This window comes from Narcine bancroftii, chromosome 1 (genome assembly GCF_036971445.1).
Source record: "Narcine bancroftii isolate sNarBan1 chromosome 1, sNarBan1.hap1, whole genome shotgun sequence".
In the NCBI taxonomy this organism is placed as follows: Eukaryota; Metazoa; Chordata; class Chondrichthyes; order Torpediniformes; family Narcinidae; genus Narcine; species Narcine bancroftii.
In genome coordinates this window covers 425,556,275-425,574,154 of record NC_091469.1, presented here as the reverse complement: position 1 = coordinate 425,574,154, position 17,880 = coordinate 425,556,275, and the positions used below count along the sequence as shown (strand labels likewise).

Below are 17,880 nucleotides of genomic sequence, written 5' to 3'. Positions count from 1 at the left end.
GGAATCGCAGTGGACACAATGAAATAACGTCACAAGGCATTTTTAGAATGGATCAAACTGATTTACTCTTCAGAATGTGTCCAACCTTTTAAAAGCCCGAATCATGCGCCTGACACACATTGATGTTATCATGCACTGTCATCACATAACCAGTTCTGGGAGTACTAGTGCTGCCATAGTTCCACTACAAACTAATAATAGCGTTAACGATGTTTAATATTGTTAAATAAACTTTGGAAAACAACTCAACTTTAGTATGAATTTGTTTGAATGAGTTATAGGCAACAACATATTTTCCAATATCATCCAAGCAACAATAAAAGAAAGTAGTCGCTATGGTTAAAGTAAATATGTGAAAGTGGAGAAACTCAGCATGCCCTGCAGCATTCACATGAGGCAAAGATGTATAGCAAACATTTTGGGCCTGAACCTTCATCAAGGTATGCCTTTCTCCAGAATTTCCTATAATTGGAATTGAAATGGGTTGCTACTGGGATATCCCAGCTATTACAGAGGTGGTCTCCTCTACATCGGAGAGACTGGACACAGACTGGGAGATCACTTTATTGAGCAACTCATTTCAATTCCCTGCTCCATTCCCATGCCAACATGTCTGTCCATTGTCTCCTGCACTGTCCAACCAAGACAGTGAAAATTGCAAGAACATCACCACATATTCTGTTTGAGCAGCCTCCATCTGGATGGTATTAATGTCAACTTCTCCAGTTTCCATTAGCTCTCCCCAACATCCTTGTATCTCCTTTCCTCCAGCTCACCTCCCCTTGTCTTTCTCTGTTTCCCCATCCCTTGAATCCTTTGTTCCAGCTCCTTTCTTCACACAGTTACCTCCTCATCTGATCAATTCTCAGCTTTCCTCTCATTTCCTTGTCTACCTATGATCTCCTGGCTGTTGACCTATGGTCCTCCCCTGGCTCTACCCTCCTCCCTCCACCTTTTTATTCTGCTTTTTGCTCATACCTTGATGAAGGGCTCCAGCCTGAAATGTTGGATGCATATCTTTGTCTCCTATGGATGCTGCCGGGCCTCCTGAGTTTCTCCTGCACATTTGTGCATTTGCTATACACAGGGATCTGGGTCATTGAAAATAGTCAATAAAGGAGGCAAATGTTACATTGAGGACTCAGGTGCTGACAGTTTCCCAATTACTTTAGGAATGCAAAAGCATGGACTGAGGGGTTGGATTTGGATACCTCAAGCTCTGGTTTATTGCTGGACTGGACTGGATAGGAGGCCATGTGACAACAGATGTTATGGGGCATAGGAGGCAATAGCATCAGAAGATGTTGCAAGATCCACAAACACTCAATGTCTTTGAAGGGTATCTCTTTGTTTCTTTTTCTGGTCTTCAAAGTTGAAAGTTCAGATTTATTATCTGAGTACATACATGACATCACATGCAACCCTGAGATACTTTATTCTGTGGGGCAGGGTGAATTTTTACTTATCGATAGTGGGGAAAAGAAATGTACTCAATAAAAGGTACGTGTACAAAAGAGAAAAATGGAAAGAAACTGAAATACATTTTTAAAAATCAGCAATAAATAATGTGCAAAGGAAGAGTTGTTAATGAGTCTTTGAGTTTGTTGTTGAGGAGTCTGATGATGGAGAAGTAGCAACAATTCTTGAACCTGGCGGCACAAATCTTGTGGGGCCTCTGCCCCTTTCCAAAATGGCAGCGGTGAGAACAGAGCACATCCTGGGTGATGTGGTTCCTTGATGATTGCTGCAGGTAGGTTTTCTTGATGTGGGGAGAATTTTGCCCATGACATAGTGGGCTGCGTCCACTACCTTTTGTAGGGCTTTCTGCTCATAGGTTTTGGTGCCCCCATACCAGGCCACGATGCAGCCAGTCGGCACACTTTACACATCTCTAGAAGTTTGCCAAGGTTTCTGATGTCATACCAAACCTCCACAAACTCCAGAGGAAGTAGAGGCGCTGGCGTGCTTTCTTCACAATGTGATAATTTTAAATTTAAATGATCACTGGATGGTACACCTATGGTTTTCCTTTCCCAAAGTTCACTCTAAGCTCCTTTGTTTTGGTGAAGTTGTTGTCAGTACACTGTTCAGCCAAGTTTTCAGTTTCCCTCCGATATGCTGACTCATTGCTCCTTTTTATACAATCCTCCACTATGGTATTGTCAGCAAATTTGTAGATGGTGATGTACTGAGTCATTGGTAGAGCAGAAGGATAAGTACACTGCCCTGTGGTGCTCTGGTACTGATGGAGATTGTGGAGGAGATATTCTTAGCAATCCTCATTGATTGGATTCTAGAGATTAGGTAATGCAGGATCCAAATACACAGTGGGGTATTGAGGACCAGGTTTTGGACTTGGTTAACTAGATTTGAGGGGATGATAATGTTGAATATCAATCTGTAGTCAATAAAGAGCATCCCGATTTATGTGTCTTTGGAGCCCAGATGATCCAGGGTTTTGTGTTGAGCCAGTGAGATGGCATTTGCTGTAGTCCTGTTGATGCTATCGGCAAATTAGAAGTTTTGATAGTGGCACCTTATTCTGTGCAAAAAAAAAGGAAAACACTTTTTTTGTGTAGATGACAATAAATTGTACCTTAAATCTTGGGTACAGAAGTAAGGATAACTTGGTCCAGTTGTACATGGCTCTGATGAGAGATCATTTTGTTCTGAGTACATAAAGAAAGGATTTATTTGGCATGCCTAGAGTGCAGTGAAGGTTCTTGAGACAGTTATCTTGGATGGCAGGACTGCTCTGAATGGCGATTGGATTGACCAGTGAAAGAAGAACGAGAGAGGATCTCATTGAAATAGGTAGAATTCTGATGAGGCTCAAGGGGCTGATGTAGGTAGAATATTTTCCCAGTGGTTGTCAAAAATGAGGGCAATTTAAAAGTGAGATGAGAAGTTTCATCCATCTTTGGTTATGAGCCCATATAATTGGTGAAGGCCAAGTTATAGATTATATTTAAGGTGGATTTGGATTTCCAAACTGAAAAAAAGCATCGAGGGGTATGAAGAGAAAGCAAAATGTGCTACTTGGATGGAGGATCATCCATGATTGTATTGAATGGCAAAACAGATTAAAGGTGCAATGGCCTCTTCCTTATGTTTCTGTACTATAATGTCTGCATTAATTGAGAGGCATCTCATAAGGTATGAAAACAAATTCATTTTCCAGAGTCCAAAGTGAACTTTGATTGTCAGTGGGCTGTGTAGTGCAGTAGGGGCAGGTTGGTAGAGGAGTATTTGTTTAGTGGATGTTAAATGCAAGTGCCTTTCATGTTTTAGTGAGCAAGCAATGATGATGACTTGGAATGACCTTGGACATGTGTGTACAAGTGCTATCTGTACTGTAGCTAAATGACTGATGCTTGGAAGTCCTTGAATCTAGAGTGCAGGCAATAGTTTCTTGTGTAGAACTAGTTCTCCTCCAACAGGAAGCTATTTGCAAGAGAGGCACGGCATGTGATGAAAATGATTGAGATGGTGTTGACACAGTTTTGCTTGACACGGGTGAGCATGGAGATTACATCTGTAGAGAATATATTGATTGCAATCATGGGTTGCACGTCATGATGAAACAGACATACATAGAGATAAAGTTTATGAGAAGGGTGCACTCACAAAAGTTATTGACCTTCCTCAGTATGGAATACTTTTTGCACTGTATCTTTAAGCAAATTCTGGAAATGGAAGTGTTGTTCTGGAAAAGAATGGGCCTAGACATTAACCAGAGAGATTTCAGGACATTTGTTGTGGAAGGAATTCTCTTTTCCTGGGAACTATAACTCATTTAATAAATGAAGTTTATGGTGAAATAAAACATAAATGAATTTCTTAATTTAAAAAAAAACATTAACCACAACTGGGAAAAGGGACATCAGATTTTCTATATACTTCTACTCACTATTTGGTTATCTATGTGTTAGAAGATCTATGGGCTCTGTCAAATAATGTATTACTTTCTGCTACACTTTCTTATCATACTTTTGTCAATATCTCTTTTAAACTCCTTTTGACTTGAGCTTGTCATGAAGAACTTGCAAAATCTGGTTTTTGTAAAAAAGAATTAATGCATTTTTTTTGATCCTGGGACATGAAGTTTCTGATGTCCTTGATGAGGTAATCAATGTCTTTTCACAAAAAAAAATCTAAAATGTCATATTTCAATTATAATATCATTGCATTTACAGTATTTTAATTTAAGATAATCTTAGTTTTTAAAAATTTAAACATTCATCACGATAACAGTCCATTTTCGCCCATGAGCCCGTGCTGCCCTAATTAAAGCCAATTAACCCACGCCTTTGGTACATTTTGAACAATGGGAAGAAACCAGAGCCCCCGGGGAAAACCCAGGCAGACACAGGGAAAATGTGCAAACTCCTTACAATCATCGTGGGATTCGAACCTATGTCCCGATCGCTGGCGCTGTAACAGCATTGTGCTAACTGATATGCTAACTAAGCTGCCCTGTTTTGTTTCATGAAACAACATACATGGGTTACAACTGACTTGTAAGAAAGTGGTCGGTGAATTAGAACTGCCACATGATGCCTGATCGAACATCACAAGGACTGCATTGTTTTGTTGAAATTAGGAAGTACAGTTTTCGATTGCTCACTCATTGTAAAATTCAATTGATGGTGAAACTTTTTTGCTAATTTAATGAGATGAAAATTAGATGGATTCTGCAATAGCTGGGTTATTCTGTCTGCCAATTTATGGCTCTTGCAGGTGAAAAGCTCCCACCGGCAAATTTCAGAAATTAAAATTTAAAAATGAAAGAGAACTCTAATTTACTAGAATGTTTTGTTGATTTTAATTTATTTGTCCTACAGCTGCCAAGTGAGAAACAAACACATTGCCTGCCCAAGAGATTCATGCCTTGGCATTGATTCCAAAATCATTACATTTAGTATTTAGAAATTTAATAATTCAGAATGTACCAAATCTCATTAGAAATACTATCCCTCATTAGTCCTTCATCAGTGAGCCAAATTATGCACTTTAAATCCAGTTGTATCAAATCTTCACTTTATCTTGCAGAATTCTGCTCAATTCAATTATGATCTAATGAAAATACGCAGTCACTGTTAACTTATCAAACTTAAGAGTTTCATTTTGAGTCCTGTCAAATTCTGGAAATGTTCTTCTTCTTTAAATCCATTATTCAGTGCATTCAAAAGTTCAGAACTGTTCTGCTCAGGCTAATAACATGTTATCATATATTAAAATTGTAGCCATGTCACTAAATCCATTTTCTACCCTCAGCACTTGATTGCAATAGGGGTAATAGGTCTCTATCACAAGCACACTCCCCTTCCAGTGTTCAATTGGAGTATTGCCTGGGATGTTGACATAATGTTCTGAGGTGCACTTATTGGGACTGTTTAAAGCAGTGGTTCTCAACCTTTTTCTACTCACGTACCACTTTAAGTATTCTGGTGCTCTGTGATTAGTAAAAGATTACTTAAGGTGGTATGTGGGTGGAAAGAAAAAGTTTGAAAACCACTGTTTTAATTGTATCTAATTGACGTGTTATGTACACGGTTTCATAACTCCAAAGGAAATGGGCCAATGACAATTTTTCTCAAGTAAAATATTTCCATAAAATATTTCCATATCTAGAGCAGTGATTCTCAACCTTCCCTTTCCAGTCACATACCACCTTAAGCAATCCCTTACTAATCACAGAGCAGTGATGGCATAGGGATTACTTAAAGTGACAAGAGAATAGAAAGAAAAAAGGTTGAGAACCACTGGTTTAAAGACTCCATTTTTCAATTGGGATTTTCTGAGTAGATCTGACTTGTGTAGGTCTACCTTAATTACATCGCCAGCTCCCTCACTTTACTAAATGCATCTACTTGCATCCCTACCAAAACTAACACGACTAAGTTGTTTCTGGTATACATGTTTCAACAGAAGAGTAGTTCCTCCCCGCAGAACTAGATCAATTTCCTGTCTTCCCTCTTGGACAACCACTCTCTTGGGACATCAGGCTATCATATAGGTTTCTAACTTCTAAAAATCCCTGTTAATTTTGAGTGATAAACAAAATAACCCGGAGCTCTTATTATATGCATTAAATGCACCACAAAGTACTCTGCATTTTGATTATTCTCCAACCAAAGGTGCCAGTCATTCTTTTGGCTCACTGACATATATTCTGCTTTTGGTACAGTTTTCCCTCTTAATGCCATAAATAATAATCATTTGATACTCATGCAAAAATGTGCGAATTAACACTGAGGAGATAATTGTGGGTTATTTCTCAAGGGATGTACAGCTTTAAAGTGGCTCTGACGTTTTCAAAAGCAGCAAAAATGTGTTCTACCAAAGCCACATATTTAATGTGAGAAAATGGTCCTGGCCACCAAACAGCAGCTTTACCAATTAAACACTTTTACTAAACTACACATGTATAAAAGTAGATGATGAACAGTTGGGTCAAGGAGCTAGATTGAAGTATCTCAAAGGAAGAAAGACAGATAGGGACAAAGAAAGAGCTCTGTAAGATGTTTGTTCATCAGGGATTTGGGGTGCCAGAGTTGCAGGAGTACAGAGATCTTGCAAAGTGCAGATTTAGAGGAGGTTACAAAGCAAAACAACCATAAGGATGTTGTTAAGAATTGCAAGCAAAAGTTGGAGCACATGAGTGAGCACAGAGATTTAACGATTCATTTTTGGATAAAATTTATCAGAGCTTATTTATGTTGCTTTTGGATTGGACTATTCCAAAGGCATGAATGTGAATTTCTGCACCAAATTAATTGCAGCTGGGGTGGAGTAAGGCAATGTATGGGGTGGAATGGGTGCACTTCTTGACGGCAAGCAACAGTCTGGTTCACTTTCAGCCAGTGCTGAGGGGAGGGATGACATCATTTAATTGGGACTGGATTTTATATCTTTAGGGTGGGGATGATTTTGTTTTCCTCATTCATATTACCTTCAAGTTCCCCTTCATTTGAGTCATTTATGGTTTTTATACAGCCGTTGCGATAATTTCCCATTGATAAATTTTCACATTAACCCTCCTTTATGGCCGTTCAAACAGGATGGACATTTACACTACGGTAACTGAGTTGCAGTAATTTTGAGGGGTGGATGTAGACCCTGCGTGCAATGTTCTGGTTGACCTTGTCAGTGTACCTCGTAATCAGCTTAGACAGCAGGACGTCTGCGGAAAAGTCTTGGAACGGGAATGAGTCGCTTATTCCTGTTCCAAACTTCTAACACAGCCTATGTTGTGGGAAATTTTCAAAAAGTTCCCATTTTGCAGTGGGTGTGTAAAAACCATAATTGTTACAAGTGGCAAGGTTCCTTGCATAACTGGTGTGGCAGCAGTGTTCAAGAAGTATGTCTGTCCTCAGTAACCTGGCAGATGGGAAGGGAAAGGAAGGCATAAAACATGAAATTTAGATTGTTTTGCCACATTAAGATGCAATTTAAATGAATGGAAGAATAGATTTGAGGTTCTTTCTCTATACAGATTTTGCCTCAAACTGCAATATTTTTTTAATATAGAAATAATTTTGAGTATTGAATTTTAGAAAGAAAAATTAAGATAAACAAAAATGTCCTATATGTTAACATGAATCCAATGATACAGTGTGTACGGAATGCAGTAAGTAAACTTGACCTTCAACTTAAATCAGCATCCTCAAAGCATTGAACAAAATTTTAATGTGCCTGCAAGCAAAAAAAAGCAGTTAAATACATTCTTTCAGATTAACTCAATATACTGACGTTAATAACAATTGATATTGATTAATGAATGCATTTTATATCGATTCATGAGACCATTTTTCTTCTGAATATGTTATTAAAGTAAATTGCTTTGCAAAAGGAGGATCCATGTGGATGCATAAAGTTTTAAATCATGTCTTCTATGAAGTTAGATTTATAAAATGCCATACACCAATGCATTGATTTTCAGCCATCTAAGCATTGCCCAAAAATATTTCTCAAGGTACAAAGGAAATTTGCATTATGTTGCAAATAGCTGAAAATCTAAAATAAAAAGCAGAAATATACTTCAGATGTCATCTGTGAGATTCAAACCCTGGACCTGGTCGTTGGCGCTGTAACAGCATTGTGCTAACTGCTATGCCACTCGTTGAAAAATATTGGAAGTGGGAAATTTAAAAAAATATTAAATTGTAGAGAGAGTGGGGAAATGACTAAGGAAATATCTCTGTCGGGTTGAGCTTAAAAGCTTTCCGTAATGTTTCCAGTAATTTCTTTTAATGTGGTAAATTTATGTGTTTTGCTGTGCATATCCTTCTTTCTGATGAATATGTTGAGCCAGACACAAAAATTTATAAAAGATCAGTTAATCAATATTAATTAAAAGATCATGAGCACATAATTGCACATTAATCCTGATAATGTAATTTCTTTCACTGATGTGATTTAAGTTCAACATATTTTAGAGGCTGACCTTGCTTGTTCAATTTTCATCAGAATGTAGGATATAGGAGCAGAAATAGGCCATTCGGCACATCAAGTATACTCCACCATTCTCCAACACAACATCGCTCCCCTGCCGCACCCTATAATCTTTGATATAATCTATCAATCTCTCCATTAAATACACACAGCGACCTGGCTTCAACAGCTGCCTGTGGAGGGAATTTCTAGAGGTTCCACTCTCTGGTTAAAGAAATTCTTCCGCATCTCTGTTTTAAATGTGCCCTTGTTCCTGACTTACAATTGTAGCTCTGGTCTCCCATTGCCTGCTAAACCTAAAACAAGAGATGCAGCCTGGTTGATTGAATAGACAAAGGGTGGCCGACGAAATTTAATGCTGAGCTCCTTATGAAATTAAAGTTTATTTCTTTAGATTTGAACAGAAAGATACAAGTTTTAAAAAATGCTGAAATAAAAATGAGGAAAAGAAAAAAGAAAAGTTACCTTCCCCTTTTTTCCCTTAAACTGAAGCTGTACAATCTTCCTGAAAAGAATGGTGTCCCAGATCCTGAAGCTAGTCAGACTAGCTGCAGAATCTGAGAGGCTGCTTCTTCACCATAATGCTGGGGAAATTCCAGCAACGCTGAGCTCTGTCACTAAACTCCAGCAACAGAGCCAACTGACAGATCCAGGTTCTATCTGTAAAAATCCAACTTTTGCTTTTAACAGCCAATTTGTGGAATCGGGTCTTCAATTTGAGCAACTGTATATTGGCAGTTCTGATTGGAAATGCTGGTATTGAGCAGTAAGATTCCAACCATTATTCTTTAGTCATGTCAACATATTGAACCACAATATCATCTAAAATCATTTTAATTCATAGAGGAAAATAATATCATTCCACTCTTGCTCCTCCATCTGGATCTTCACTCCCCTTTAAGGCTGCATTGTTGGACCTGGAGCACCTTTGTTAAATGCTGTGGCACTGATGCGTGTAAATTTCATCACATAACTACAGGAAAGGTTTTCGACATTGTGTCTCTGCCTGGTTCAATGGTCAAATGATGGTCTTTGTATTCCCCAGCAGCTTTGGCCATCACTATTTTGTAAAGCTATAATTATCATGACATCAGTCATCTTGGAGAGTCTCATCCCCAAAGTGTGTTTCCTGCATCAGGGTGCTATTAAGCTATTTAATTTGGTTGCCCATGGTAGAACAGAGGAAATTAGGATGCACAATGGACCAGAAATTGAGCAATTGGAGAGTGGTACCATTGAACCAGAAAAGAGAGGTGGGCATTTGTGGGGTGGGGGGATTTGAACATGAAGATGAGACTTTCAAGTTATTGCAATAGCTGTTAGAAAAACAAAATATTTTCCTTTGTACAGTAAAATCCTCATTCAAGCAACCGGCAAAAAAAATCACAGAAAATAAATAGATTTAAAAAATGGGGAAGTTTAAAATTGGCACCCCCTGGCAGTTAGTTAATCCATCACACAACACAAAGTCTCAAGCTACCAGCAAATACACTTATCCAGCATCTACCGATCCCCACAGGTGCCAGAAAACAGGTGTTTTACTGTACTATGCAAAATGTATGTTTTATTATTGCTAAATGGAATGATTAACATTGTGATTAAACTCATTATTTTAATATTGCAATTAATTGTGACCAATTTTGCATAAACTATAACAAATAATTTGTAAGAAATAAATATGATGGAAAAAAATTATTGTAAAAACTCTATCCATTTGGATGTTTTTTTTATTCCAATTGTTTACAATTTATTATGATTTTCACATAGAGCCAATTCTAAGATGGAAATTTATTTTCCCTCATCTGCTTCTGGTCAAGTTTATCTAGTGTAATTTAAATAATGCCCAAATTACCATCAGGCTAGAACCTGCAGACAATCTGGATTAGGTCTATTGAAATTTTAATTGATAAAGAAATCAGGAAGTCTCAGAGGGTTGCGAATTTCTGGAGTTCTGTACCCCAGAGGGTTGTTGGGCCAGATCATTGAGAGTATTTAAAGAGCAAGTAGATATTATTTTGGGAGATTGGGAATGGAGAGCTATGGGAAACTGGCATAGAAGAGAAAAGATGTTGGCTGGGGCAAATCATCTGTGATGATGTTAAAAGGAAAAGGTAGGCTGAAGGGACCAATATTTCTATATTTCTTGTGTTTGCTTCTAAAGCCACTTTCAGGTGGAATCGCCTGGAGAATGCGGCTCTGGAGCAGGCTGCGGGTGTCTGCGAAGGGACGTTCAGGTGGCAGCACTGAAGGAGATGTTCTGCCACTTGAAAAGTCTGAAGCGGGGAGAGGGGCCGCAGAACAAAAGTCAGCTCCTGAGTCTGGGCAGGGGCAGCCATCTGACAGCTCGCTTACCAGCTGCCTAATAGCTCGCTTCCCCGCTGCCTGACAATCCCCTCCTCGTTGCCTGACAGCCCCCCAGAATGGGACTACGGGGCTGGAGTGGCTGGTGCGGGACTTCAAGGGTCCGAAGTCCCATGTCATGGTACTGCCAAGCAGTGGGGAGGGTAGGTGTCGGCAGCGGGGACTCCTGTCCCACACTGTTGCGGTCCGCACGGTAACTCCTGCCCCACACCCCACACTGTCCCCGGTCAGCACGGTGACTCCTGTCCCACACTGTCCCTGGTCCGAAGCGGGAGGGTAGGTGTCACCAGTGGGGAAGGTGGCTGTCAGCGGGTCGCTGATGACTGTCAACAGCCTGCCCGCTGTTAGGCACCTGAAAGTTGCTAGCAGCTTTGCCTGAGCTGCTTTCAGGTACAATGGGGGGATTCTCAGAGCAGGATATTATACCTACAGGAGAAGGGTTAGGTAGGTAAACCTCCTGGCTGGGTTCTCCACTTTCAGGTGGCCACCCAACAGCTGCATAGGAGTACAGTAGGTGCTTTACAATCGGGGATTGTGGCCACCTAAAAGTGGTTTAATTGAAATGCTCTGAAAGGTCAGGCAATTTGTGTGGTGAGACAAAAGAAGTTATAGTTTCAGACCAATGATCTATTGGTCAAAACTGTTCTAGATTCAATATAGCCCATGTTACCTGAGTCCTGCATCTGATGCAGAAAAATTTTGAATAACCAAATAAATCTGTTGCTTGATTTAGGCAGATGCTCAAAAATAGAATTTCTCAACCTTTTTCATGTTGAGGACTGACTGCTCCTTTGTAAATTGATTCATACTTCTTTTAATGTTCCATTTTTATTTTTTTACTGCTGGATATGTGAACATTAGCTTAAAATTAAATGAAAGTGCAGAATTAATTAACTGAAACTAATCCTGTTTGGCATAGAAAGCAAAAAAAAAGTTGATGTTAAAATTTAACATTTGCAAGAAGACCATGTTAGGGAGATGGAGCTTGATGAACTCTAGATCATCTAGAAGGCAGAAGGGATGATAGTGTTAAGGGTAGGCAGTCACTCCGAAGAACACAGAAATGCTGGTGAAACTCAGCAGGTCTCGCAAGATCCGTAGGAGGTAAACATACATTACTGATGTTTCAGGTCTGAGCCCTTCCTCAAGGCATGAGCGAAAAAAGACAGGGAGGAAAGCTGAGAATTGATTGTAGATGGGGGTTTGTTTTTGGCTCTTTAAAGGAGACAGAGGGAAAAAGGGAAGAGCCAAGTCAAGCTTATTGTCATCTGATTGCAACTGAACGAAACAGCGTTCTCTGGTCCTTGGTGAAAAACACAGACACACAACCAGACATAGCATACATACAGACAAACAATATACATGCAGGTCAAGTGTTCATATATACAAAAAAAAAAATTCATGAATATGAGAGTCTTGGATGGTTAATGTGAGCAGATCCTTTAGTCGTTTATCATTCTCACTCCCCATGGGAAGAGAAAGAAAGACAGCTGGAGGACAGGACACATAGGGAATGATGTTGGGGTGGGGGGGAAGGTGGCGGTGGTGAGGAGGTGAATGGAAACCTGAAAAGTTGACATCAATGCCATCGGTTGGAGGGTGCCCAGACAGAATATGAGATGTTTCTCCTCTAATTTACCGGTCTCCTTTCATAGAGCCAAAAATAAACACCCCAACCCCCCCTCACCCAGTCAGTTATCGCCTTTCCTCTCTCCTGTCCTCTCGCTATATTCAATAACACCTTTTGTATGTTGGTCTATACTCCTCGCTCTCCCTTTCTTCCACTTCTCCCAGTCTTTTTAGTACAGAAGCCTTTTTTTTTTGTTGCTTACACTTTGAGGAAGGGTAATACATCATTAACTCCTATGAACACTGCAAGACCTGTTGAGTTCCTCCATCACTTCTGTGTTTTTACTACAACCACAGCATCTGCAGACTTTCATGTTTTGGCCACTCCTAGAAGGCAAGGTGATTGTCAGGAGAGTTAAAAGAAATAGGCTGTCAGGTGTAGGGTACTCCTGTGGCTGTTGTCGAAAGTAATGCATACTGTTTAGTATACAGTGGAGGGGTTGACTCCGGCTTGGTGGTTCAGAAGGGATGGATAAAGAAGAGGAGAGCAACACTGATAAGGCATTCATTGGTTGGGGGAACAGAGAGGAGATGCTATGGAAAGGATCAAGACCCTTGGATGATTTGTTACCTCCAAGGTGTCAGGGTTATAGATGTCTCTAGTCATGTCCAGGTCATTGTTTAGAGGGAGGGTGAATGGCCAGATATTGTGGCCCATGTTAGTATCAGTGATGTAGATGGGAAAAGGGATGAGGTCCTGAAGAGGGAATATAGGGAGTTAGGAAGAAAACTAAAAAACTAGGACCACAAAGGTCGTTAATCTCTGGATTGTTGCCTGTGCCACTAGATAGTGAGGGCAAGAATGTGCAGTTATGGCATGGCTGAGGAGTTAGTGGAGGGAGCAGGAGTTCAAATGTGTGAATGGTTGAGAATGTATGACGTATACAAAAAACAGCGGGGAATCTATGATGTGTACAAAAAAATAGACTGGCTGCATCTGAACTCTAGAGGGATGAAGATCCTTGCGAGGAGGTTTTCTTGAACTGAATGGAGGGTTTAAACTTGGTAGGCAGGAGGATGGGAACCAGATCTTTACAGTGGAAGATGGAGCAATTGGTGGAAAGGTATATACAATGTGCAGTGAGGGTGTGAGGAAGGGCAGGCAGTGGATAAGGCATATATGGGTTAAAATTTATTTATTTCAATAAAGGATTCAGAAAAAGTGCATATTTCAATATTGTGGACAAGATAGGAGAAGACAAAGTAGGCAAGTGTTAGTTTTGGAAGGGCTAATTATGATGGGATTAGGCAGGAACGGGAGAGTAAATTGGGAATAGATGATCTCTGGGAAATGCAGAGATTTGGAAATTTGGAAGATGTTTTGGGACTATTTGAGAGTAATTCTAAATATGTTTGTCCCACTGAGACAGGGATAGGATGATAGAGTAAAGGAACCATGGTCAACAAGAAAGGTAAGATTGTTAGTCCAGAGGAAGAAATAAACTCATATAAGGTTTAGGAAGCAAAAGTCACAGAAAGGTTATGAAAATTACATGGGAGCCAGGAAGGAATTTAAGAAAGGTATTAGAGCAAGAATGGGTCATGAATGGCCTTGGCCAGTTGGATTAAGTAAAAGCCTCAGGCATTCAACATGTAAGTGAAGAACAGAAGGATGTCCAGAGTAAGGGTAAGGCCAATTAGAGGAGGTAGGGGAGATCCTTGATGAATATTTTGCTCTTCAGGGAGAAGGACCTTGGTGAACGCAAGGACAGTGTTGGCTAATGTACTGGACCATGTTGATGTTAAGAATGAGGAAGTGCTGGATTTTCTTAAAAATGCTTAGATGGAAAAGTCCCCAGGACTGGACACAATGTTGATGTTAAGAATGAGGAAGTGCTGGATTTTCTTAAAAATGCTTAGATGGAAAAGTCCCCAGGACTGGACACAATAGAAGAGATTGCTGGTGCATTGAAGATGACTGTTTCATTTTCCCTGGCCACAGGAGAGGTACTGGAGACAAATGTAGACCCACTGTTTAAAAAATATAAGAGGCAGAATTCTGAGAATTATACATTAGTGGTGGACAAACTATCAGAGAAGATTCTTAGGGACAGGATTTATGAGCATTTGGAGAAGCATAATCTTCTCCAGGATAGTCAGCATAGCTTTGTAAGGAGCAGGTCATGCCTGAAGAGCTAATTGATTTTTTTAAAAGATGACCAATGAAATTGTTGATGGTAAGACAGTGGACGTGGTATATATGAATTATAGTAAGGCATTAGACAAGGTCCCCCACGGTGGGCTCAATCCTGCTTGGATTTAGAATGGGCTTGCCTGCAGAAGGCAGAGGGTGGTAGTAGGTGGAACATATTTGGTGACTCCTGGCATTCTGCAGGGATCTGTTCTGGAACCTTTATACTTTGTTTTTTGGTTTTTTTTTTCGAAACTTTATTTATTAATTTTAACATATGAAGAAAGTAAGTAATTCACGTACAGAAAAAATACAAAATAAAGTAATACAAGTACAAAATAACATAGTTAATACAATACCAATCTCGGCATCTCCCCCTAACAACTAAAAACTAAGACTAAAAAAAAAACTATTTTTAACCCCTAAACCCCCCCTCCCCACCACCATGATAAAGAGTGAAGAATTAATACTATTAGTATAATAAAAAAAATTAAAAATATATATCTTAAAAAAAGATCGATATATATATAAAAAAACAAAAAAAATATTAATTAAGTATTAATTATTAATCCAAAAAATTTTTATTATATAAGAATATATATGAAAAAACAAAAACAAAAAGAACTTAAACGAAAAAAAACCAGCTAATAATAAAAAAACTTAAAAAAAGAAAAAAAAAAGAAAAAAAAAGAAAACATATACATAGAAAAAATATATAATAAAAAAAAGTTTTTTAAAAAGAAAAAAATGATTAATTCAAACATATTTAAATTGTATCTAATCAATAAATGGGGTCGACTTTAACTCATAAAAAGACATCTTATCTTGGAGAGAAAAAGACATTCTTTCCATAACCAAACAAAACTTCATCTCTGAATACCACCTATCTAAAGACAATACATTTCTATTCTTCCAAGTAATCGCTATACATTTCTTGGCCACTGCCAGTGCTAAGTAAATAAAAGAGATCTGGTAATTATCTAATTCTAAATCAATCAACGGTTGCATATTCCCTAATAAAAATATATCAGGGTCTAATACAATATGAATATTATATAGATAATTAAATACAGATTGAATACTGTCATGATAATGAATATGTATGAGATGTACCGGAAGTCATGTGGTATGAGAGATAGATAAGAGCACAAGCAGGAGAACAAAGGAAACTGGAAAATAAAGACACTGAGAAGTTTACCTGATAAAACTTGTGTTCGATGTTTTATTAACTTCACATTTCGGGCCACAAATGTGACATTGGCGACGAGGATGGAAGAAGCTTGAAGAAAATTAACGACTAAGGAAGATTACAGAGGATTAAAGAGAACTTCAAGGTGATAAGGATTTTCTCTTTGACTCAGTACTTTTGGGGCTGGAATATTTCCTCATGGCTGGTGCAGACGGTGACTTTCTAACACATAGTGGAATTGCTCATTTTGACCCAACGGGTGATGCAAGCACTGTAAGTGTGAAGTGGAAGGCATGGCTGGAAGAATTTGAATCCCACGCCGACAGTCGTGGCCTATTTCTAGATACCGGTACGGTTGAACAAAAAGCGCAGAGAAGGGCATTACTTCTTTTCACGGCTGGACCCGCAGTTCGGAAAACATTTAAGACACTTTTGAATACTGGAAGAAAGGATGAGTACCGGAAAGCAGTAGATGCATTAAATGCACACTACGTAGTGACACCGAATGCTACATTTCAACGCCATTTGTTTCGGAGAACGAGACAAGAAGATGGCCAGACAATTGCTCAGTACGTGACGAGACTACGCCAGCTAGCTGTTGGATGCAATTACATGCCAGCTGATTTGGACAATCAATTATTGGATCAAGTCGTACAGCATTGCAGATCAGATAAACTCAGAAGACGTCTACTGGAAAGAGGGAGTGAGTTGAAACTCACTGAGGCTTTAGCCATTGCTGCTGCATTAGAGGCTGTTGAAGGGCAATTTCATACCATGACCCTGAAAGACAACTCAAGCCAGCAAATTAAGAGGCTCTCACATTGCCATAACCAGCCAAGATATACATCGACACAGGATGTGGAGTGTTATCGATGTGGAAACCGAGGTCACTTCGGAAAAGACCCATATTGCCCGGCCAAAGGCAAAGTTTGCAGAAAGTGTGGACGTAAGGACCACTTTGCAAAGAAGTGCAAAAGCAAGTCCAATGCAGACCAGAAGAGGAAGAGTACAACTTCCAAAGGCAAAGCCTGGGGGAAAGGAAAGTATCCTGGAAAGAAAGATACCATTCGCCAGATAGACGGTGACGATGATGATACCCAGGAGGGACAGAGTTGTTACCAATTTACGTTGAATGATGTACATCATGAGAAGGTCCCAGTGATCATTGGTGGAGTGACAGTGCAGGTCATTGTAGACTCAGGCAGTGACAGTAATGTGATTGATCGACATTTATGGGAGAAGTTGAAAAGGAAAAAGATCATCTGTACCTCAAAGAAGTGTTCCAAGAAACTGTATCCATACACAGCAACCAAGCCATTGCAGACCATTGGATGTTTTACTGCAACTGTTGAAACTGGAGATAAGTACACCGAAGCAGAGTTTATGGTCATAGAAGAGAGGGGAGAACCATTGTTGAGTAGAAGCACAGCGCAAGACCTGGCAATACATCATATAGGAGCTTGTGTCAATTCAATTCAGTCATACGAGGATATGAAGCAAGAATTCCCCGCAGTCTTCCAAGGAGTAGGAAAGCTGAAAGGTTGACAATTGAAGCTAGCAGTAGACGAAACGGTCAAACCCAAGGCACAACCAATGCACCGAACTCCGTTTGGACTTCGTGGGAAAGTCGAAGCCAAAATTAAAGAATTGATCGAACAAGACATTATTGAACCGGTGGAATATTTGACACAATGGGTCAGTCCCGTAGTGATTGTGCCCAAACCAAAGGGTGACATAAGACTATGTGTTGACATGAGAATGGCCAATGAAGCTATAATTAGAGAACGACACCTATACCAACAGTGGAGGAAATACTTCAAGAACTAACTACCAGCAAGGTATTTTCAAAAATTGATCTGAAATGGGGCTATCATCAATTAGAGCTGGATCCAGGTTCCCGAGATGTAACAACATTTGTGACTCACTGTGGATTGTATCATTACAAGAGACTATCATTTGGAATTAATGCAGCTTCGGAGATCTACCAGTATGAAATCCATCGAGTGATTCAAGGCATTCCTGGAGTTGCCAACATTTCTGACGACATCATAGTCCATGCACCAACGAAGGAAGAGCATGACAAACGGTTGAGGTGTGTACTATCTAGACTACA

General features: G+C 39.5%; 1 protein-coding gene across 6 annotated transcripts in view; it reads left to right on the top strand.

Annotated features, from left to right (window-relative positions):
- Positions 1 to 17,880, top strand: part of LOC138751634 (adenylate cyclase type 2-like) — a 650,763-nt gene that overhangs the window by 93,179 nt on the left and 539,704 nt on the right. The window lies entirely within an intron of this gene.